A 25,617-nucleotide genomic window follows, 5' to 3' on the forward strand; every position below is an offset into this window, starting at 1 on the left:
CAGCACGTTCATTAATTTTGTGGATTTTTTGCGGATTTCCCACTATATTATTGCATTGGGAACCTCCTGAAAAATCTGCAAAAAACGCACCATAAACGCGAGAAAAACGCGCAAAAACATGCGGATTTCTTGCAGAAAATGTCCTGTTTAGGCTAGTTTCACATTTGCGTTTAAAAACGCAGCGTTAAAAACGCAAACGCAGGTGGTGAAAAAAACGCATGTAAACGCGTGCAAACGCTGCGTTTTTTAGACGCATGCATTTTTGTATGCGGTAAAAAAACGCTGCGTTTTGATGCGTTTTCATGCATTTTTTCCTGCGTTTGCGTTTTTGAAACGCATGATGAGAAGTGTGTGACAGCTGCCAATCATCAAAATCAACTAGAAAACCCACTATAAATAGAAATAGCTAGGGTTAGGGTTAGGGTTTGGATCCCTAGGGTTAGGGTTAGGATCCCTTTAGCACCTTGATGGTGGGGGGTTAGGGTTAGGATCCCTTTATCACCTTGATGGTGGGTTAGGGTTAGGATCCCTTTATCACCTTGATGGTGGGGGGTTAGGATCCCTTTATCACCTTGATGGTGGGGGGTTAGGGTTAGGTTTTGGATCCCTTTATCACCTTGATGGTGGGGGGTTAGGGTTTGGATCCCTTTATCACCTTGATGGTGGAGGGTGGCTTATCAGTGTGTAGACTTGTTTTTTCTATGGCAACGCATGCGTTTAAAAACGCAACCAAACGCATGCGCTTAAAAACGCATGTGTTTACATAGACAGCAATACGTTTTGCCGCAAAAAAAGCCTCTAGAAATTACTACATGTTGCATTTCTGCAACAAAACGCAAGCATAGAAACGACGCATGCGTCGTCAAACGCGGCAAAACGCATACAAAAAAATGCATGCGTTTTTAATGTTAAATATAGGAAAAAAAACGCATGCTTTTTTTATTGCGCTAAAACGCAGCGGTAAAAATGTGAAACCAGCCTTAGCTCAGGAAATTTCTGCAAGAAATCCTGAACATGTGCACATAGCCTAATAGCTACCTAATAGCTAAAGTGACTACCTTGAGTCCGGTTTGTGACTGACACATCGTTATAGAGGCAACCATGACACACGGCATTCATAATTCATAAGAAACAATGATATTGCCAGTATTTATTTTGCTTGTTTTCTGTAACTACTAAATGTTCGAAGGTATATTTCTATGTAACCTCTGTATGGAGCTGTGGTGAGCCGCCTACTGGCGCATATTTCTATGGAACCTCTGTATGGAGCTGTGGTGAGCCGCCTACTGGCGCATATTTCTATGGAACCTCTGTATGGAGCTGTGGTGAGCCGCCTACTGGCGCATATTTCTATGGAACCTCTGTATGGAGCTGTGGTGAGCCGCCTACTGGCGCTCCGGTAGTATCGCATACTCCAGGCTTGCCAACCACAATGTGGCTGCTGAGTAGTTGACGCATTTGACCGCTAGGTGGCAGCAAGTGGATGCAGTGGGCGTGGTAGTGATGACACTATCACTTCGCGCTGCAGAGTGGAGTACTGCCTGTACTGGGGCTGGAAGCGGCTAGTTCCCTGCGCCTTGGTACACCGCCTGTGGCCAAAAGAAGGACAGACATTCGCTCTCCGGGCTGGCCTCCATAGACCGGGCTGCACGGTAAGACAGCGCAGCGGTGCGTGTCCACCACAGTGTGGGGGAGCCAGATACTGAGAATGGCAGCCCCTCACAACATGCTGTGTGTATATAACACACACACACACACACACACACACACACACACACACACACACACACACACACACACACGCAGTAGACATGGGATGATTTATTGCCATTTTACCCCCATAGACTGGTACCTTCAGTGGGTAATCCCAAAATTGTAAGGGTATCCCATTTCTCCGAAGGACCAAGCCAGAAGAGCCACACTGCTGGCCGAGCGCTGCCCATATAATGTAGGGAAGATCCAGTGCGAACTGCTTTACTTCTATGTGGAGTCTACCATGTGGCTGCTGTGTAGTGTCCCTGACACACACATTAGGACATCTTGTATGACCGCCTTTATTGGTGTATACTTATTTCAAGGGTTAATTGAAGTAACTTTTCCTCAGGCCACATTCACACGTTCAGTATTTGGTCAGTATTTTACCTCAGTATGTGTAAGCCAAAACCAGGAGTGGGTGATAAATCCAGAAGTGGTGCATATGTTTCTATTATACTTTTCCTCTGATTGCTCCACTCTGGGTTTTACCTTACAAATACTAATGTAAAATACTGACCAGACACTGACCATGTGAATGTGGCCTTACAGATGTCATTTTCTCCACCAGCCTCCTCATCTGTCAGTTACATGTTGGGACACACACACACACACACACACACACACACACACACACACACACACACACACACACACACACACACACACTTTACCTATATACCATAGTAAAGCGCAGCTGACTGCTCTTTTTTCTTTTATACAAATAGCCATTGTGATGTAACGTGCACCATCCTGTAAACGCTTCGTTACAGCGGGGTCCCTATGGTGGACGGGTGCCTCTGTGCCAATTATCGGGGGTATACCTCTTGAACGTATGCCTACGACAGTGGGTACAGACGCAGTGTAGTACGAGCCTTATTTGAAGCTATGTAACAATATTCGGGATGGAGCTATGTCGCCTTACCAACCTCTCCATCCATCCCATGGGGGAGCTGAAAGGGGATGAATTACGGTACATCCTGTTTTTTGTCTGTAGCTGATGTCCTGTTTAGGGCAAAGTGTCCTTTCTACCTTGTTTTGTGATTACTGGAAGACTACGGCAGATTAATATTATTTTGCAGTTTGGATTTTGCGTTGTCTGGTGCTTGTTTCATATTGTGTAATGTATGAATGGATGATAGTGTCTTTGCTGCTGATACACATCTACCCCTCTAAATCACAGGCTCTGCCGTAGGCATGATCTGTCTTATGTGTCCTGATTAGAGTTGGTGAAAATCGATTCCCACGTCCCATTCAATCGGCCATTGCCGTGTTCTGAGGCCCCTGGACAGGGGAGGGAATACGTGTCTATAGCGCTTCTCTTGATGGTCAGGCGCAATGTCATCCCTCATTTGATGTCGTTCCTGACCAGCTAGTCAAAAAAAGAGCCACAGACACTGCCAGGTTAGGCTACTTTCACACTAGCGTCGGAATCTCCCCGTCGCAATGCGTCGGGCAGAGATTCCGACGCTAGCGTTTGATGCACTGCACAACGGGTGCAGCGGATGCATTTCTCCGGCGCATCCGCTGCCCCATTGTGAGGTGCGGGGAGGTGGGGGCGGAGTTCCGGCCGCGCATGCGCGGTCGGAAAAAGCGGTCCGTCCGGAGCAAAAAACGTTACATTTAACATTTTTTGCTCCCGGCGGTCCGGCGCAACCGTCGCACGACGGTTGCGACGTGTGGCAAAGCGTCGCAATGCGTCGCTAATGTTAATCTATGGGGCGAAAACGCATCCTGCAAACAACTTTGCAGGATGCGTTTTTTGCCATAAACGACGCATTGCGACGTCTGGCAAAGAACGCCAGTGTGAAAGTAGCCTAAGAGGCAATACGCCCTCTGCCGTCCTACAGCTACAGACCACTGTAATTCCTATGGAATGGTACGTGCAAACAAATTCACACCAATTCTAGTGCTGATGTCTACACACTATAATCTCTTTAGGAATACACCATTTCACAGTCTCCGATCTTCCTGCTCGCCGATGAGCAGTGCGCTCCCGAAGATTGGCATCATGGCTGAGCCGCTGGCCTGATGAACTGTGTGCTCTGCCATGCTACAAGCAAAGGTGGATCTGCTTCTGTAGCATCAGAGGAGTGCAGGGGCACTGAAGCTGGTTGATACAGCCATCCAGCCAGGTCCAGAGCTACACTTTCAGGCTCTGTAACTTGCTATTCTGCTAGTCTAGGAACTACCTCTGGTAGACTGGTGGCTGGTAACCTAGGAAATGAGAAGTATTCAATAAAAATTAAAATCCCTATCTTCCTGATAGAATTTTTAATAAGAGGTAAATTGCAAAGTTGCTTGTTTTTACAAGAACTCTGCAAATTTTCCCCATGTATGGTTATGACAGCCCCCTCCTCCTTTAAGTTAAGGTCCCACAATGCGTTTTTGGTAGTGATGAGCGAATATACTCGTTACTCGAGATTTTCCGAGCATGCTTAGGGGTCCTCAGAGTATTTTTTTAGTGCTCAGAGATTTAGTTTTTATTGCTGCAGCTGAATGATTTATATCTGTTAGCCAGCATAAGCACATGTGGGGATTGCCTGGTTGCTAGGGAATCCCCACATGTACCGTATATGCTCGAGTATAAGCCGAGATTTTCAGCCCACTTTTTTGGGCTGAAAGTAACCCTCTCGTCTTATACTGGAGTCATTCCCAGGGGCCGGCAGCGGAGGGGGAGCGAAGCTGTGTAATAATACTCACCTGCTCCTGGCGCGGTCCCTGCACGTCTTTTCCCCAGCGCCAGCAGCTTCTTCCTGTAGTGAGCGGTCACATGGTACCGCTCATTACAGTAATGAATATGGACCCGACGCCACTCCCATAGGGGTGGAGCCGCATATTCATTACTGTAATGAGCGGTACCATGTGACTGCTCACTACAGGAAGAAGCTGCCGGCGCTGGGGAAAAGACGTGCAGGGACTGCGCCAGAAGCAGGTGAGTATAACTTGGTGCGCGATATTCACCAGCTCCCCGTTCCACCGTCGGCGCCGCTGCGTCTTCCGCGTCCTCTGCAGTGATGCTCAGGTTAGAGGGGCAATGATGCGATTAGTGCACGCCGCCGTCTGCCTGAACAGTCAGTGCAGAGGACGCGGAAGACACGGCGGCCGTCGGTGGAATGGGGAGCAGGTGAATATAGCAAGTGCCGGGGGCCTGAGAGGTGAGTATGTGATTTTTTTGTATTTTTTTAATCGCAACAACAGAATATGGGGCAAATATCTGTATGGAGCATTTTATGCGGCCATGTGCAGCATTATATGGGGCAATTATCTATATGGAGCATCTTATGGGGCCATGTGCAGCATTATATGGGGCAATATCTGTATGGGGCCATGTGCAGCATTATATGGGGCAATATCTGTATGGGGCCATGTGCAGCATTATATGGGGCAAATATCTGTGTGGAGCATCTTATGGGGCCATGTGCAGCATTATATGGGGCAAATATCTGTATGGGGCCATGTGCAGCATTATATGGGGCAAATATCTGTATGGATCATCTTATGGGACCATGTGCAGCATTATATGGGGCAAATATCTGTATGGAGCATCTTATGGGGCCAGGTGCAGCATTATATGGGGACATATCTGTATGGGGCCATGTGCAGCATTATATGGGGAAATATCTGTATGGGGCCATGTGCAGCATTATATGGGGAAATATCTGTATGGGGCCATGTGCAGCATTATATGGGGCAATATCTGTATGGGGCCATGTGCAGCATTATATGGAGCAATATCTGTATGGGGCCATGTGCAGCATTATATGGGGCAAATATCTGTATGGAGCATCTTATGGGGCCATATGCAGCATTATATGGGGCAATATCTGTATGGGGCCATGTGCAGCATTATATGGGGCAATATCTGTATGGGGCCATGTGCAGCATTATATGGGGCAATATCTGTATGGGGCCATATGCAGCATTATATGGGGGCAATATCTGTATGGAGCATCTTATGGGGCCATGTGCAGCATTATATGGGACAAATATCTGTATGGGGCCATGTGCAGCATTATATGGGGCAAATATCTGTATGGATCATCTTTTGGGACCATGTGCAGCATTATACGGGGCAAATATCTGTATGGAGCATCTTATGGGACCATGTGCAGCATTATATGGGGCAAATATCTCTATGGAGCATCTTATGGGGCCATAATCCACATTTGTGCAGCATTATATTGGGCAAATGTGTTTATAGAGCATCTTTATGGGGGCCATAATCAGCATTTGTGCAGCATTATATGGGGCATATTTTAATATGGAGCATCTTATGGGGCCCATCATGAACTGTATGGAGCATTATATGGGGCTCCTGATTCAATATGGATATTCAAAAACACTTAACCTACTGATGTCTCAATTAATTTTACTTTTATTGGTATCTATTTTTATTTTTGACATTTACCGGTAGCTGCTGCGTTTTCCACCCTAGGCTTATATTCGAGTCATTAAGTTTTCCCAGTTTTTTGTGGCAAAATTAGGGGGGTCGGCTTATACTCGGGTCGGCTTATACTCAAGAATATACGGTACTTATGCTGGCTAACAGATGTAAATCATTCAGTTGCGGCAAGAAAAATTAAATCTCTAAGCACTAAAAAATACTCGGAGGACCCCCGAGCATGCTTGAGAAATCTCGAGTAACGAGTATATTCTCTCCTCACTAGTTTTTGGTGATTTTTTTTTTAATTTTGTGTATTTACGCTGCACAATAAAAACTCAGCGTCTTACGTCTTATATATAAATATAATTTATAGGTGTGGGATTTTTAGGAGGTTTTTTTGTGTCTTTTTTTTCCCCCAAACATTTTTTGCAGCCTTTTGTGTTTAGTGTCAAGTTTGGTGAAGAAAATTATATCAGTGACATGTCAGCTCATTTATTTCTTCCAAGGCGAGGGTTTCAGAATCTTGTCAGATAAAAAGTGTGGATTTCCCTTTGAAATCAATACAAAGTGCATATGAAGAGCATTTGAAGTGGTTTTTGATGTGGATTTTCAGACAGATCATTTACAAACCATCATGCAGCTAAGCTACCGTATGTCTCTAGAAAGTTATAATGAAACTAGATGGTGGCCCGATTCTAACGCTTCGGCTATTCTATTCTTGAATATGCATGTCAACGTAGTATATTGCGCAGCCCACGTAGTATATTGCGCAGCCCACGTAGTATATTGCACAGCCCACGTAGTATATTGCGCAGCCCACGTAGTATATTGCGCAGCCCACGTAGTATATTGCGCAGCCCACGTAGTATACAGCACAGAGCCACGTAGTGTATTGCCCAGCCACGTATGTCACAGGTTAAAAAATAAAAAAATAAACATATACTCACCTTCCGAGGGCCCCTTGTAGTGCGGTCACATGACCGTGACGTCATGGCAGGTTCTTCTCGCGCAGGACCTGTGATGACATCGCGGTCACATGACCGTGACGTCATGGCAGGTCCTTCTCCCATACCATCCTTGGCACCGGAACCTGCCGCTTGCATGGAGCGGTCACCGGAGCGTCGCGAAAGATGAGTATATAATGATTTAATTTTTTAAATTATTTTTAACATTAGATGTTTTTACTATTGACGCTGCATAGGCAGCATCAATAATAAAAACTTGGTCACACAGGGTTAATAGTGGCGGTAACGGAGTGAGTTACCTGCGGCATAACGTGGTCCTTTACCGCTGGTATTAACCCTGTGTGAGCGGTGACTGCGGGGAGTATGGAGCGGGCGCTGACTGCAGGGGAGGGACTAATCGGACTGTGGCCATCGCTGATTGGTCGCGGCAGCCATGACAGGCAGCTGGCGAGACCAATCAGCGACTTGGATTCCATGACAGACAGAGGCCGCGACCAATGAATATCCGTGACAGACAGAAGGACAGACAGACAGACAGAAAGACGGAAGTGACCCTTGGACAATTATATAGTAGATGGGTTTTCTGTAATGAAAAAAAAAAAGTCCTCCCATTATTTTATTTCTTACTAAATCTATGTATATGATCATGTAGTGTCAGTGTGTTAATACACTCACCAATCACCTTCTCTAGGATCCAGCCCTTTTCCTTTCATCTTCCTTGACGTTGACGCACTTGAGCTTCTTAGGGTCACTCTGTTTGAGAGCCCGAAGTTTCTGTACGCCTACGGAATCTTCGGTCAGACACTCCATAGGTTTTCATCTTTGGACCCTTTCACACATCATTTTTACCCACATTAGTTGGTCCTGCCAGGGCTTGCATCTGGACCCTCTTTAAAACAGGATTTTGATGTATAATGATGCCGACAGTCAAGGTGTGCTGTCATGCATCATTTTCTTGCAATTTTTATTACATTTTTTCAGCTTCGTTTTTTGTCTTCTTTTGCTATGTCATGTTTTAAATATAACTGCTTTGTTTGGAATACTTCCTGCAATTAGCATTGATAAAAATTGCTAGTCTTACAGATTACATGTGCTTTTTTTAGTGCAGTTCAGCTGTGAAAAAGCACTAAAAATTCATGTGTTTTATAATACATATGATTTTTATGCCTATGGATTTTCCTCATCTCAGTCAAGCCTATAGGAAACGCCGAAAAATGAAATGAATATTCACTGGAAAATAAATTATGTTGCAGGTCAAAAAACACTGCAGGTCAGTTTATGCCGCATTTAAAAAAAAAAAAAAAAAAAAAAAAGGAAAAGTGAGATTCATCCATTTTGCTGGAGCTGTAGGATTCTGCGTTTATGTTGTCACTGTCAAAAATGACATACCAACTGCTCTTCGTGGAAACTTTTACAGGCCTGGTCTGGTACCTAAATGTACCGTACATTCTAAATACCTTTCTTTACACCATTTTGTAATTAGCTTCATTATATAATACTCTGCGCTTCTCCCTAACTATCAAATCCCTATATGTGTTTGTTTGTTTTTTTACTTCCTATGATGTTTCATTTGAGAGGAGTTTCAAATGGAACGTGACAGGAGACTGGTGCTGCACTCACTTCCCTGCAGAGTCTACTGCCCTTCTGGAACAGGACGTCATTAGCAGGATTGCCAACCATCCAGAAATTCCAGGACAGTCAATTAAAATAGAACATAAAATTAAATTTAAGGCATCTATGATTTTTTTAATTTATTTTTTTGAAGCTGAAGAAATTTACAGATTGTTTTGACTGTAATTATCATCGTTTTACAATTCATAGTGAATAGAGTTGATGTATTCATATCAGAATTAGGGTCTGTAGACATGGGTCACTTGTAATCATAATGATTTATTATGGTTTTCCAATGTACCAGTAAAAAGGGAAGGAGGTTGTCACTCAGGATTTTACGGTACATGGCTTCATCCATTCTCCCACTGTTGTGGTGAAGTGGTCCTGTTCGATTAGCAGAGAAACACCCCCAAAACATGTTTCCACCTCCATGCTTGATAGTGGGGATGGTGTTCTTTGGGTCATAGGCAGCATTTCTCTTCCTCTAAAATGGCGAGTTGAGTTAATGCCAAAGAGCTCAATTTTTGTCTCATCTGACAACAGCACCTTCTGCCAATCATTCACAGAGCCATCCAGGTGTTCATTGGCAAACTTCAGATGGGCCTGCACATGTGCCTTCTTGAGCAGAGGGACCTTGCGGGCACTGCAGGATTTTAAACCTTTACAGCGTAATGTTACCAATGGTTTTCTTGGGTGACTGTGGTCCCAGCTGCATTGAGACCATTAACAAGTTTCCTCCATGTAGTTTCAGGCTGATCCTGTAGAATGTAAGCCCGCAAGGGCAGGGTTCTCTTCCCTCTGTACCAGTCTGTCAATGTTAGTTTTGTTTACTGTAAGTGATATTTGTATTTGATATAACCCTTTCTCATGTACAGCACCATGGAATTAATGGTGCTATATAAATAAAAAAAAATAATAATAATCTCACCTTCCTCATGATCAAGGATACCCCACGAGGTGAGATTTTGCATGGTGCCCCAGATTGATGTCGATTGAGTCATTTTGTATTTCCTCCATTTTCTTACTATAGCACCAACAGTTGTCTCCTTCTCACCAAGCATCTTATTTATGGTTTTGTAGCCCATTCCAGCTTTGTACAGGTCTACAACCCCTGGCAAAAATTATGTAATCACCAGCCTAGGAGGATATTCATTCAGTTGTTTAATTTTGTAGAAAAAAAGCAGATCACAGACATGGAACAAAACTAAAGTGATTTCAAATGGCAACTTTCTGGCTTTATCCCCTTCCTGACCTGTGACACAGCGTATGCATCATGAAAGTCGGTGCCAATCCGACCTGTGACGCATATGCTGTGTCACAGAATGATTGCGTCCCTGCAAGTTGGGTGAAAGGGTTAACTCCAATTTCCAGGTCACCACCTGACAGCACCATGGAGGATGTCCTTATCCATAGTGGGACAAGAAACCACGAGAGTTTAAAAGGACCCTCCCCCTTCCACCCTTCAGTATTTTTCCTGTCCCACTGTGGATGGGAACGTCCGTCTGTCCCGTGCAGAGAGTGAGGATCGGGGGGGCTCGGCCTCTTCCTTCCCACTACATGTACTCTGCGTTGCTGACACCCAAGTAATAGGGTCCCTCAGCAGCACCAGTGCAGCGCTGCTCCTGGTGGAAAGAGTCGCTTCCCCCTGGGGGGGCTCTCGACCCGGGATGAAGCCCCAGATGTACCTGCCATGTTCGTCCTGCAAGGACGCTCCCTTCGCAGGCGGATCCGGTGTCATGGGCGCAGGCATCTCAGAACGCCGACCAGGATGCCGTGCGGCGAGTCACTTCCGGTTCACCACTGCTGCGCGCGTCACTTCCGGGTCGCGGCCGGCAGCAGGGGGAGGCATCCTCTTCGCTCCTACGCTGGTAGGAGTTCCGGGACAGGGGGCGACAGCTCTGGATAAAGGAGGTATGTGGGGGCTATGGGGTGCGCATTAGGTTTCCAGCCTAGCCGGTAGCAGCAGCAGCAGCTGTAGCAGCAGCAGTATGGAGGAAACAAAATCCGACACACTGCAGGACACCCAGGCACATGTGAGTCCCCACTTAGGGGTATGCTCCCTACAGCCCCAATAAAGATACCATCAGCGGTCTTTATGTTATTTATTCTAGGGGCTTCCCTCATCAGGGGGGGGGGTTAGAAGACCGGCAAGACTAAGAAGAGCCCTATTTGTGCTGTAAAGCTTAAGGATTCTTGGCAGAAGTCGCTCTGCGAGTCTTGCACTAGTCGTATTGTGGGAGAGGAACAGGCCTCCCTAATGACGAGCATGAGAGCCATCGTTAGAGAAGAAGTGCAGGCTTCGATTTCTAACTTATCGTTTCCCCAATCTATCCAGTCTGACTCCCAGGATCCTCCCAGGTCCAGGAAAAGACAGAGAGAGTCGGATCTGTCATCTGAGGACAGCTCCTTTTGAATCTGATATGGAAGAGGAGGATTCGAGTAGAGACCCTCCTCAAAAAGGGAAAAAATATTTATTCTCGTCTAATGATATAGAAGAACTTCTGGGAGCGGTTAGACAGACTATGCAGGTTGAGGAACCCTCAACCACTAAATCAATTCAGGATGAGATGTTTGGGGGACTGCGTTCGCAGACATCACAAGTCTTTCCTGTAAATGCCCACATTCGCTCAATGATTTTAGAGGAGTGGGAGGAGGCAGAGAAAAGGATTTCTATTCCTAGAGACTTTAGGCTTTGTCTTCCCTTTGACCATGAGGAGGTCAAGGATTGGGAAGATATACCTAAAATCGACCTCCCACTTGCTAAGGTGTCTAAAAGAACTGCCATACCATTTGAGGACTCCTCGAACTTAACAGGAAGGCGGATGGACTCCTAAAGAGGGCATGGGAAAGCTCTGCTGCAGTGATCCGCACAAATATAGCGGCAACATCTGTGGCGAGGGCAATGCATTTATGGGTTGATGACTTAAAAGATCAGTTTTCAGCATGAACCGCTAGAGAGTCTATTTTAAAAGCTATCCCTCTACTCAAACTAGCAACCGGGTTTCTTGCAGATGCTACTGCAGAATCGGTTAGGTTCACAGCTAGGGGCCAATCTTTATCAAACGCAGCCCGAAGGGCTATATGGTTAAAGAGCTGGTCAGGAGACGTTCATTCGAAAAATAAATTATGTTCCATTCCCTTTTCAGGGGGCAGGGTCTTCGGTCCCATATTAGACGATATTCTGGAGAAGGCTTCTGATGAAAAGAAGGGGTTTCCAGAGGAAAAGCGAAAAAAATTCCAGCCCTTTCGCAGACCCTATTAAGGTCAGAGATCAGACTATAGGGGCAAGGGGAAACGGGGCAGATGGAGCTACCAGAAAGAAGGAGAGAATAGGAACCGAAATAGGGAGTCGGGTCCCTCAAGCTCTAGGTCAGAGTTCCGGAGAAAATGACGCCACCAGGATAGGGGGGCGGTTGCTGAACTACCTGGGCGAATGGGGAAAGATTACCACAAGTCCTTGGGTTCTCCAGATTATCTCCCAGGGGTACAGGATAGAATTCGACTCCCTTCCCCCAAAAAGATATTTTGTCTCCAACGCCCGTCTCTCTTCGGTCTCTCCAATGTGGTCAGACATACAGGATCTCCTCCGGATGGAGGCAATATCCCCCGTCCCTCCGCACCAAATAGGAAGAGGTCATTATTCAGGTCTCTTCTCTATAAAGAAACCTTCGGGAGAATCCCGAACCATAATAAATCTCAAGCCCCTAAACAAGTGGCTACAGTACAAAAAGTTCAAAATGGAGTCTATACGCTCCACAATTCCCCTATTGGGAAGACGTGGTAATGTGTACTTTGGACTTAAAAAGTGCATATTATCACGTACCAATTTTTCTAGATCATCAAAAATATCTGAGGTTTGCGGTAGAAAAAGAAGGGTCAATCTTCCATTACCAATTTCGTTGCCTTCCATTTAGACTGGCGTCAGCACCCAGAGTTTTTACAAAACTCATCATAGAAATTGTCTTACCTAAGAAAGCGAGATGTCACCATAATACCCTATCTGGACGATTTCCTGTTGGTGGCAGACTCAGTGGGGCAGCTCAAAATCGATTGTCGGTTGGTGATCTCCACACTGCAGAAATTAGGTTGGATGTTGAACTGGCCAAAGTCACACCTAACTCCAAAATCAGAGATACAGTTTCTAGGTGTCATACTAGATTCGAAGGTCAGTAAGTCGTTTCTTCTGGACAAGAGGCGGTCCGACCTGTTAGGAAGTATCCGTCAGTTTTCAAGAAGTCGAGTATCATTCAGGGATGCAATGAAGATCCTGGGTTCAATGACAGCCTGCATTCCATGTGTCAGCTGGAGCCAATTTCATTCCCGTCAGTTACAAAGAGCGGTTCTCACTGCATGGGACAGAAGACAGTCTACGCTGGACAAAGAATTCTGCCTATCCCATCGGGTCAGCCATTCCATACGCTGTTGGACGGTGCCAGGAAATCTCCAGGTCGGTGTCCCATGGATCCAAGCTCCAGCAGTCACGGTAACTACGGACGCAAGCCAACAAAGTTGGGGCGGCCACGTCCTCGGAAGATACTACCAGGGGCAATGGAATTTGGAAGACAGCAACAATTCCTCAAATTACAGGGAGCTGCATGCGCTATGGAAAGTCTTGTGTTCAGCCCGAATCCTATTGGAAAACAAACATCTAAAGATCCTATCGGACAACATGACGGCGGTAGCATTTCTTCGCCATCAAGGGGGACCAAGGCATCCGAAACTACAGCGTCTGGCAGATCAAATTTTCGCATGGGCGGAGAAATCAGTACTTTCAATTTCGGCAGTTCACCTAGAAGGCTCAAGGAACCAGGTTGCGGATTTTCTGAGCAGAGAGAAGCTATCACCCACGGAGTGGGAGCTAAACAGCAAGGTCTTCAACGACTTATGTCAACGCTGGGGAACCCCGACGGTGGACCTATTTGCGACCAGACAGAACGCAATGGTCGGAACATTTTTTTTTCTCTGAACCCTCAAGTGGATCCGGCCGGGGTAGATGCCCTCTCTGTCATGGAACAGGGGTCTGTTATATGCTTTCCCCCCTCTGGCATTGGTACCAAGAGTCCTCAGGAAAATATGCGAGGACAGAGCTCGAGTTACTTTGGTGGTCCCTTTCTGGCCCAAGAGGAGCTGGTTCCCTCTGCTAACGAAGCTGTCAGTAGACAGTCCTTACCATCTTCCAGAAAGGAAGGACTTACTTTCCCAAGGTCCGATTCTTCATCAAAACCCAGGGAATCTGCAGTTAGCAGCTTGGATCCTGAACGGCAGATCCTGAAGGCGAGAGGCCTATCGAAAGGAGTCATTTCCATCCTTCAAGCAAGTAGGAAGCCGGTAACTTCGGCAATGCCCAACAGGCAAATCCAGTGCGCAGGTGAAGGAAAAGAACGCGATCTGCGCTATTCCGCGGTTTATCGGTGGGCGCGGCCATCTTTGTGAGGCCGCGCATGCGCAGATGGTGCTTCCCGGGGCTTCAGAAAAATGGCTGCGGGATGCCGCGCGTGCGCAGATGGAGATCGCGGCGGCCATTTTCCTGAAGCCGAGTTCGCATCTCGGCTTCAGGAAAATGGCCGCCGCAATCTCCATCTGCGCATGCGCGGCTTCCCTGGCCATTTTCCTGAAGCCCCGGGAAGCCGAGAAGTACCATCTGCGCACGCACGGCCTCACAAAGATGGCCGCGCCCACTGATAAACCGCGGAATAGCGCAGATCGCGCTCTTTTCCTTTACCTGCGCACTGGATTTGCCTGTTGGGCATGCGCACACCACTACGCCACCAATGGAGATCTGGGGGAGAAACAGCGCTGTCACCACGCCCATATGACAAGACCAGCGTGAGTGACAGCCCAAAACGGCGACTTTGCAAAGGTATTTCGGCAGCATAGGTGGGGAATAAAGGCTCCAAAATACACTAATTTAAAGCACAGCTCTGCCCCTATTTAGCGCTATTTTTATTTCATCTTGAGAAAACGGGGTGACAGGTTCCCTTTAAAATTTGGAAAAAGTTCTGCAGTTTTTGTGGAGACACAACGATCGATGTTGATCACCCTAACATACCTAGAATTCTTGAATTCTTGCAGCAGGGATTCAAGAAGGGGCTTAAACAAAGTACTTTGAGGGTCCAGATAGCAGCCCTCAGCGTGTTTTATGATTCTTCCCTTGCTGCCCACCCTTGGATTGCTCGGTTTTCTAGAGCAGTTCTGAGGCTGAGACCCCTAATCAGGAAAACTGTCCCACCTTGGGACCTTAACCTAGTCCTTAATGAATTATGTAAGGAGCCGTTTGATATAGGGAAAGATATAAACATTGCTAATCTCTCCCTTAAAACAGTTTTTTTAGTGGCCATTACATCAGCCAAAAGATTGGGGGAACTTCAGGCCCTGTCCATCCAAAACCCCTATCTGCAAGTATTTGATGACAGGTTGGTCTTAAGACTTGATCCAGGTTTCCTTCCTAAAGTGGTCTCGGTTTCAAATATAAATCAGGAAGTGGTGCTCCCATCATTTTGCCAGTTCCCTAGAAACCAAAAAGAATTGTTCTTCCATAACTTAGACGTCAGGGAGACGGTTCTTAAATACTTAGCAATAACTAGGGCCTGGAGACGGGATAGTAATCTTTGTCCTTTACGGGGGTCCTAATAAGGGGAAGAAAGCATCAAAATCCACCATTGTGAGATGGATTCGATCCACTATTAGCCTAGCTTATCAGGCGCAGGGAAAGGATCCCCCAGATAGCCTTAGAGCTCATTCGTCTAGGGCTATGGCTGCCTCATGGGCAGAGAAAGGGGGGGCCTCGGTAGATCAGATTTGCAGAGCTGCATCTTGGTCTAATATTAGCACCTTTTCTAAACATTACAAATTAGACGTAGTCTCATCTCAACTAGCATTTGGCAGGAAGGTGCTTCAGGCCCTAGGACCAAAAGTCTCCTTTGGTACTCCTCCATGGTGCTGTCAGGTGGTGACCTGGAAAACGGTAATTAATCTTACCGATAATTGTATTTCCAGGAATCCATCCTGACAGCACGGTTAGTTCCCTCCCTAGTACAAAGATGTGATATACTTATGTGAAGTAACATTTGTATTAAAATTGTTATGTTCAAAATAAAATTCTCTTTTTGCATCCATCCAGATGTTACTTTGGAAAATCACTGAAGGGTGGAATGGGGAGGGTCCTTTTAAACTCTCGTGGTTTCCTGTCCCACTATGGATAAGAAGGACGTCCTCCATGGTGCTGTCAGGATGGATTCCTGGAAATACAATTATCGGTAAGATTAATTACCGTTTTCACCCGACCTACAGGGACATGGGGAGTGGTACTTCAGCCCGGGGGGGTGTTTGGTTTTGCCCCCCCATGGCTACAATCGCTCTGATTGGCTGTTTCACTTTCAACAGCCAATCAGAGCAATTTGTAATATTTTACCTATGAAAAGTGGTGAAATATTACAATCCAGCCATGGCTGATGCTGCAGTATCATCGGCCATGGCTGGAAACCCTGATCTTCCACCGCCACCGATCTCCTCCCCAGTCCTCCTGTCCTCCCCAGTCCTCCCCGTGCTCCAATCCACCCCCCGTGCTCCGATCCCACCCCCTCATACTTACCAAGCCTCCCGGTGTCCGTCCGTCTTGTCCATGGGCGCCGCCATCTTCCAAAATGGCGGGCGCATTCGCAGTGCGCCCGCCGAATCTGCCGGCAGATTCGTTACAGGTACATTTTGATCACTGTGATAGGTTTTATCACAGTGATCAAAATAAAAAAAATAGTAAATGAACCCCCCCTTTATCACCCCCATAGGTAGGGACAATAATAAAATAAAGAAAATATATTTTTATTTTTCCACTAGGGTTTGGGTTAGGGTTAGAATTAGAGTTAGAACTAGGGTTAGGGTTAGAATTAGGCTATATGCACACGGTGCGGATTTGGCTGCGGATCCACAGCGGATTCGTAGCAGTTTTCCATCAGGTTTACAGTACCATGTAAACCTATGGAAAACCAAATCCGCTGTGCCCATGGTGCGGAAAATACCGCGTGGAAATGCTGTGTTGTATTTTCCGCAGCATGTCAATTCTTTGTGCGGATTCCACAGCGTTTTACACCTGTTACTCAATAGGAATCCGCAGGTGAAATCCGCACAAAAAAATCACTGGAAATCCGCGGTAAATCAGCAGGTAAAATGCAGTGCCTTTTACCTGCTGATTTTTCAAAAATGGTGCGGAAAAATCTCACACGAATCCGCAACGTGGGCACATAGCCACATAGCCTTATGGTTAGGGTTTGAATTAGGGTTGGAATTAGGGCTAGGGTTGGAAATAGGGTTAAGATTAGGCTTGTGGTTAGGGTTATGGTTAGGGGTGTGTTGGGGTTAGCGTTGTGGTTAGGGTTGCGGTTAGGTTTAGGATTAGGGTTAGGGGTGTGTTGGGGTTAGTGTTGGAGTTAGAATTGAGGGGTTTCCACTGTTTAGGCACATCAGGGGTCTCCAAACGCAACATGGCGCCACCACTGATTCTAGCCAATCTTGCGTTCAAAAAGTCAAATGGTGCTCCCTCCCTTCCGAGCCCCGACGTCCGCCCAAACAGTGGTTTACCCCCACATATGGGGTACCAGCATACTCAGGACAAACTGGGCAACAACTATTGGGGTCCAATTTCTCCTCTTACCCTTGCTAAAACAAAACATAATTTTTTAGGAAGGAAAAATGATTTTTTATTTTCACGGCTCTGCGTTATAAACTTCTGTGAAGCACTTGGGGGTTCAAAGTGCTCACCACACATCTAGATTAGTTCCATGGGAGGTCTAGTTTCAAAAATGGGGTCACTTGGGGGGGAGCTCCAATGTTTAGGCACACGGGCTCTCCAAACGCGACATGATGTCCGCTAATGATTGGAGCTACCGTAATTTTTCATTCAAAAAGTCAAATGGCGCTTCTTCCCTTCCGAGCCTTGCCGTGTGCCCAAACAGTGTTTTACCCCCACATGTGAGGTATTGGTGTACTCAGGAGAAATTGCCCAATACATTTTAGGATCCATTTTATCCTGTTGCCTGTGTGAAAATGAAAAAATTGAGGCTAAAAGAATTTTTTTGTGAAAAAAAAAAAAAAAAAGTACTTTTTCATTTTTACGGATCAATTTGTGAAGCACCTGGGGGTTCAAAGTGCTCACTATGCTTCTAGATAAGCTCCGTGGGGGGGTCTAGTTTCCAAAATGTGGTCACATGTGGGAGAGCTCCAATGTTTAGGCACACAGGGGCTCTCCAAACGCGACATGGTGTCCGCTAAAGATTGGAGCCAATTTTTCATTCAAAAAGTCAAATGGCGCTCCTTCCCTTCTGAGCCCTGTCATGCGCCCTAACAGTGGTTCCCCCCACATATGGGGTATCGGCGTACTCAGTACAAATTGTACAATAACTTTTGGGGTCCAGTTTCTCCTTTTACCCTTGGGAAAATAAAAAAAAATTGTTGCTAAAAGATCATTTTTGTGACTAAAAAGTTACCGTATATACTCGAATATAAGCCCCCCTTCCCTAATTTTGCCACAAAAAACTGGGAAAACTTAATGACTCGAGTATAAGCCTAGGGTGGGAAATGCAGCAGCTACTGGTAAATGTCAAAAATAAAAATCGATACCAATAAAAGTAAAATTAATTGAGACATCAGTAGGTTAAGGGTTTTTGAATATCCATATTGAATCAGGAGCCCCATATAATGCTCCATAAAGTTTATGATGGGCCCCATAAGATGCTCCATGTTAAAATATACCCCATATAATCCTGCATAAAGGTTAATAATGGCCCCATAAGATGCTCCATAGACACATTTGCCCAAAATAATGCTGCACAAATGCTGATTATGGCCCCATAAGGTGCTCCATAAAGATATTTGCCCCATATAGTGCTGCGCAAATATTATGGCCCCATAGATGCTCCATACAAACACTTTCCCCATATAGTGCTGCACAAACGTTATGGCCCCATATAGTGCTTCACAAACGTTACGGCCCCATATAGTGCTTCACAAATGTTACGGCCCCATATAGTGCTGCACAAACGTTATGGCCCATATAGTGCTGCACAAACGTTATGGCCCCATATAGTGCTGCACAAACGTTATGGTCCCATAGATGCTCCATACAGACACTTGCCCCATTTGCTGTTGCTGCGATAAAAAATAAATAACATACTCACCTCTCCGTCTCTCAGGCCCCTGGCACTTTCAATAGTGACCTTCTCCTTGTTCCGGCCGCCACTCCATCTTCAACGTCTTCAGCACTGACATTCAGGCAGAGGGCGCGCACTAACCACGTCACCGCGCCCTCTGACCTGAGCGTCACTGCTGAAGACAGAGCGGCGCCCGGAATTGGGAGCAGGTGAATATCGCGCAGCGCTCCCCCTCCCCGTTATACTCACCTGCTCCTGGCGCTGTGCAGTCCCTGCTTCCCCGACGCTGCAGCTTCTTTCTGTACTGAGCAGTCACCATTACCGCTCATTACAGTAATGAATATGCGGCTCCACCTGTGTGGGAGGTGGAGCCATATATTCATTACTGTAATGAGCGGTACCATGTGACCGCTCAGTACAGGAAGAAGCTGCTGGCGCCGGGAAGCCAGGGACCTGCAGGGACCGCGCCAGGAGTAGGTGAGTATAATTAGACAGCCCCCCGCTCCCCCTCCCCTGCCGACCCCTGGGTATGACTCGAGTATAAGCCAAGGAAGGGGGACTTTCATCCCATAAAAGTGGGCTGAAAATCTCGGCTTATACTCGAGTATATACAGTAAATGTTCATTTTTTCTTTCCATGTTGCTTCTGCTGCTGTGAAGCACCTGAAGGGTTAATAAACTTCTTGAATGGGATTTTGAGCACCTTGAGGGGTGTAGTTTTTAGAATGGTGTCACTTTTGGGTGTTTTTAGCCATATAGACCCCTCAAACGGACTTCAAATGTGAGGTGTCCCTAAACAAAAAAATGGTTTTGTAAATTTCGTTGTGAAAATGAGAAATCACTGGTCAAATTTTAACCCTTATAACTTCCTAGCGAAAAAAACAACTTTGTTTCCAAAATTGTGCTGATGTAAAGTAGACATGTGGGAAATGTTATTTATTAACTATTTTGTCACATAACTCTCTGGTTTAACAGAATAAAAATTCAAAATTTGAAAATTGCGAAATTTTCAAAATTTTCACCAAATTTCCATTTTTTTCACAAATAAAAGCAAAAATTATCGACCTAAATTTACCACTATCATGAAGCCCAATATGTCAGGAAAAAACAATCTCAGAACCGCTAGGATCCGTTGAAGCGTTCCTGAGTTATTACCTCATAAAGGGACACTGGTCAGAATTGCAAAAAACGGCCAGGTCATTAAGGTCAAAATAGGCTGGGTCATGAAAGGGTTAAGAAACACTAAAAGAAATCAAGAACAAAAAATGTGGTAGTCAGTAATGGTTACTTTTTTTGTGCCATGTCTGTCATCTGCTTTTTTTTTTTCCTACAAAATTAAACAACTGAATAAACAGTTGCATAACCTCTTAGGCTATGTTCACACATTGCGGTTTTTACTGCGGAACCGCGGCGATTTTGCAGCTGCGGGTCCGCAGCAGTTTCCATAGCGTTTACAGTAACATGTAAACCCCATGGAAACCGCAAACCGCTGTGCACATGCTGCGGGAAAAACCGCGCGGGAACACAGCGGTTTACAACCCGCAGCATGTCACTTCTTTGTGCAGAATCGCTGCACCCATAGAAATGCATTGATCCGCTTACTTCCCGCATGGGGCTGTGCCCACCATGCGGGAAGTAATGCGGATAATGTGCGGGTTATACCCGGGGTGGAGGAGATGAGACTCCTCCAGGCCCCGGGAACCATATTTGTGTAAAAAAAAAAAAAAGAATTAAAATAAAAAATAATGTTATACTCACCTCTGAAGTCTCAGCGCTGCACGCGGCCGTCCGGTCTCCGGTTTGCTATGCGACCAGGACCTGCGGTGACGTCGCGGTCACATGACCGTGACGTCACGAAAGTCCTTCTCGCACAGCATCTTTGGAACCGGACCGCCGCCTGCAGCGCCGAGGAGATCGGGACGTCAGAGGGTGAGTAAACCATTATTTTAATATTTTTAACATTACTATTGATGCTGCATATGCAGCATCAATAGTAGGGGTAAAATCCCGCAGCGGAACCCGCAGGACAAACCGCGATAAATCTGCAGGGATAACCGCAGCGGGTTTGCCCTGCAGATTTATCAAATCCGCTGCGGGAGAACCCGCAGGGACAGGACGCTATGTGTGAACATAGCTTTAAGGTTAGGGGCTACACAGCTTCATCCATAGTCTATTGCTCCACTGGTCCTGCTCATGTTCGTCCCTATCCTCTTTTCTGTTGGATGTAAGACAACTGTCTTTAATGCAGGTAATGAGTTGATTAGGAGCATCTAACTGGTCTGTAGGAGCCAGAACTTAGGGTATGTGCACACGTTGCGGATTCTCTGTGGATCCGCAGCGTTTTTTGAGGTGCCGAAACGCTGCACATCCGCAATTGATTTACAGTACAATGTAAATCAATGAGAAAAAAAAATGCTGTGCACACTTTGCGGAAAATCCGCTGCGGAAACGCTGCGGTTTAAAAGTAGCATGTCACTTCTTTTTTGTGAATCTGCAGCGTTTTTGTACCCATTCCATTATAGAAAACCGCAGGGGTAAAAAACGCAGCAAATGCGCAAGAAAACCGCAGCAAAAATGCACAAATAACGCGACAAATCCGCAGGTGCGTCTTCTGCCAGGAGAGGCAGAATCCGCACCAGAAATTCCGAAGCCTAATCCGCAACGTGTGCACATAGCCTTAGGGTATGTGTCCACGTTCAGGATTGCATCAGGATTTGGTTAGGGTTTTATGCAGGTAAAATCCTGACCAAATCTGCACCTGAGGTCACTGGCAGGTCACCTGCGCTGTCCTTGGGTTTTTTCTGCAATGTAAGGACATGCTGCGTTCTTAAAAGACGCACCGCATGTGCGTTTTCGCGGGTCTGCCACATGCGTCTTTTAATGCATAGTGGAGACGAGATTTCATGAAATCCCCTCCACTATGCTGTAACATCTGGACGCTGCGTTTTTGACGCTGTGGCTCTACGCAGTGTCAAAAACGCAGCGTTTCCTGAACGTGGAAACATACCCTTAATGGTTGGTAGGGGATCAAATACTTATTTCTCGCTGCAAAATGCAAATACATTTATATAATTTTTGCAATATGATTTTCTGGATTTTACTTTTGATATTCTATATCTCTCAATGTTAAAATTAACTTACCTTTAAAATTATAGTCTGTTCATGTCTTTGTCAGTGGGCAAACTTACAAAATCAGCAAGGGATCAAATACTTATTACCCCCACTGTAGGACCTAGACCTATTCAGAAGGTGGCAAAGCATGAAACTGTAGAAAATAACTGCAGAGCTGCTTCCTGATGGTGTCCTTGTCCCAGATGTGATGAAAGCTGCAATGTTCTGTGTGAGACTCTTCTCAAACCAAACGTCACAAGAAGTGAATTAAAAAAACATATTGGGAATTAGGGTAGATTGGCAGAAGTGTAGGATATCTATCCTAAGCGGTACTTCCGGCTGTTTCTAACTTCCGTCTGTCTGCTGTAACAGAAATCCTGGGTTGCTGAATGATTGCAGCCAATCAGCGATATTGGGGCACGATTAAACATCACTTCACTTTTTACTATTGATGCAGCCTATGCAGCATCAATAGTAAAAACATAGAATGTTAAAAATAATAAAAAACCCCCAAAACATTATATTCTTACCTTCCGAAGTCCGCCGCAGCCTTTCCCGCTCCTCACGCTCCGGTCCCAAGAATGCATTACGGCAATGCCCCGAGATCACGTGGCGGTCTTCTGAGACCGCTACATGATCACGGGTTATTGCCGCTAGGCATTACTGGGAACGGAGCGTCGTGAGGAGCATTGCTAAAGGCTTGGGCTGAATCCGGGGGCCGACGGAAGGGGAGTATATAACTATTTCTTATTTTAATTGTTTTTTTTAACAGGGATATGGTGCCCACACTGCTACAGGTCCTTCTCAAAAAATTAGCATATAGTGTTAAATTTCATTATTTACCATAATGTAATGATTACAATTAAACTTTCATATATTATAGATTCATTATCCACCAACTGAAATTTGTCAGGTCTTTTATTGTTTTAATACTGATGATTTTGGCATACAACTCCTGATAACCCAAAAAACCTGTCTCAATAAATTAGCATATTTCACCCATCCAATCAAATAAAAGTGTTTTTTAATAACAAACAAAAAAACCAACAAATAATAATGTTCAGTTATGCACTCAATACTTGGTCGGGAATCCTTTGGCAGAAATGACTGCTTCAATGCGGCGTGGCATGGAGGCAATCAGCCTGTGACACTGCTGAGATGTTATGGAGGCCCAGGATGCTTCAATAGCGGCCTTAAGCTCATCCAGAGTGTTGGGTCTTGCGTCTCTCAACTTTCTCTTCACAATATCCCACAGATTCTCTATGGGGTTCAGGTCAGGAGAGTTGGCAGGCCAATTGAGCACAGTAATACCATGGTCAGTAAACCATTTACCAGTGGTTTTGGCACTGTGAGCAGGTGCCAGGCCGTGCTGAAAAATGAAATCTTCATCTCCATAAAGCATTTCAGCCGATGGAAGCATGAAGTGCTCCAAAATCTCCTGATAGCTAGCTGCATTGACCCTGCCCTTGAAGAAACACAGTGGACCAACACCAGCAGCTGACATGGCACCCCACACCATCACTGACTGTGGGTACTTGACACTGGACTTCAGGCATTTTGGCATTTCCTTCTCCCCAGTCTTCCTCCAGACTCTGGCACCTTGATTTCCGAATGACATGCAAAATTTGCTTTCATCAGAAAAAAGTACTTGGGACCACTTAGCAACAGTCCAGTGCTGCTTCTCTGTAGCTCAAAAGTGGCTTTACCTGGGGAATGCGGCACCTGTAGCCCATTTCCTGCACACGCCTGTGCACTGTGGCTCTGGATGTTTCCACACCAGACTCAGTCCACTGCTTCCTCAGGTTCCCCAAGGTCTGGAATCGGTCCTTCTCCACAATCTTCCTCAGGGTCCGGTCTCCTCTTCTCGTTGTACAGCGTTTTCTGCCACATTGTTTCCTTCCAACAGACTTACCATTGAGGTGCCTTGATACAGCACTCTGGGAACAGCCTATTTGTTGAGAAATTTCTTTCTGGGTCTTACCCTCTTGCTTGAGGGTGTCAATGATGGCCTTCTTGACATCTGTCAGGTCGCTAGTCTTACCCATGATGGGGGTTTTGAGTAATGAACCAGGCAGGGAGTTTATAAAAGCCTCAGGTATCTTTTGCATGTGTTTAGAGTTAATTAGTTGATTCAGAAGATTAGGGTAATAGGTCGTTTAGAGAACCTTTTCTTGATATGCTAGTTTATTGAGACAGGTTTTTTGGGTTATCAGGAGTTGTATGCCAAAATCATCAGTATTAAAACAATAAAAGACCTGACAAATTTCAGTTGGTGGATAATGAATCTATAATATATGAAAGTTTAATTGTAATCATTACATTATGGTAAATAATGAAATTTAACACTATATGCTAATTTTTTGAGAAGGACCTGTATATACTGCGTGGGCTGTGCATTCTAGAATACCCGATGCGTTAGAATCGCATCTAGTTTTGTAATAAAGCCGGTTACAAAAGTGGTTAGGGTGTAAAGATCGATATATAGAAAGGACATTTCAGATACCAGACCAATCTCGGAAAGCATTTTTTATTCATGCACTTATCTGTATCCATTAGAAAAAAAGAGTATTGTCATTCAAAATTGCATGTTGTTTTTGGGAACTATACCTCCTGCAGAATCATCTACGGTATAAAAGCTCCATACAGCAGCACACTGTATGCCAGTGTAACCGAGGGATATTCCATGTATATAGCAATCATGAGTGCTCCTAGAAGTTGGGTTCATGATTCCCAGTAACAATTCTAGCCCATGCTTACACTGCACTATGACTGGAACCTGTTTGTGTACCCAGCTCATAAGAATAACATGACTTTACCTAGGCTGGTGTAAGCGATGGAAACCTGAGTTGCAGCTGTGAGATGAGCAGCTCCTATGTTTACATTCGGGATGCCTCCTCCCCGAGGTTCTTCCATCCCTTAGCTCATGTTCCATGCATGGTGGTGTCAGCTGTACAGATGCTTGCACGCTGCTCCGTCTTGTTCGGTGTCTGAAATCTGTTACCTGTGTTTAGCAGAAGAGAAAAGAATTCCCAAAGGAAAACAGTGATCGCTTTCTTTTGCAGCCTCTAGATATAAAGAGAAATTGTTCTGTTCACCGAGAGCAAGCAGCTATAGTGAAGTTACCTTATTTAGTTTAGGCCTCACTTTTTGAACATTTTATTATTACATCTTTATCTATTAGGCTACTTTCACACTTCCGTCTTTTCAGATCTGTCACAATCCGTCGATTTTTGAGAATGCAGGATCCTGCAAAAAAAATTTGCAGGATGCTGCATTTTCCCATAGACTTGTATTAGCCACGGATTGTGACGGATGGCCATCCGTTTCATCCGTCGTGCACTGGATCCGTCATAAAATAGCGGTCCATCGTGCAGAGAAAACGTTCATTGTAACGTTTTTTGTGCACGTCGGAAAATCGGTCAGCGACGCATCCTGCACTGCCCGTCGTCGGCTACAATGGAAGTCTATGGACGCAAGATCCGTCGCTGACCGTCACACATTGGAATCCAGCGATGGATCCAGTTTTTTTCCTGCTGAGCATGCCCAGAAGGATTTTCTAGTCCGGGAAAAAGTCTCTCTCTTTCTCTCTCTCTCCCGAATTTCTGTACGACGGATCCGTCATTACCCTGGATACGTCGCGCACGTTTTTA

The 25,617-nt window shown here is 45.5% G+C and overlaps 1 protein-coding gene across 4 annotated transcripts in view; it reads left to right on the forward strand.

The window, feature by feature from the left end:
• The first annotated feature begins 1,487 nt into the window (after window positions 1-1,487).
• OSBPL8 (oxysterol binding protein like 8) overlaps window positions 1,488-25,617 on the forward strand; it is a 441,028-nt gene continuing 416,898 nt past the window's right edge. For 3 of the 4 annotated variants that reach the window (XM_069764552.1, XM_069764556.1, XM_069764554.1), the window contains exon 1: window positions 1,495-1,652. The gene's annotated coding sequence lies outside the window, so the exon portion shown is untranslated. Of the gene's footprint in view, window positions 1,653-25,617 lie in introns of all 4 variants that reach the window. The other variant, XM_069764557.1, reaches the window with a different exon arrangement.

Source organism: Ranitomeya imitator, chromosome 4 (genome assembly GCF_032444005.1).
Source record: "Ranitomeya imitator isolate aRanImi1 chromosome 4, aRanImi1.pri, whole genome shotgun sequence".
Lineage (NCBI taxonomy): Eukaryota > Metazoa > Chordata > Amphibia > Anura > Dendrobatidae > Ranitomeya > Ranitomeya imitator.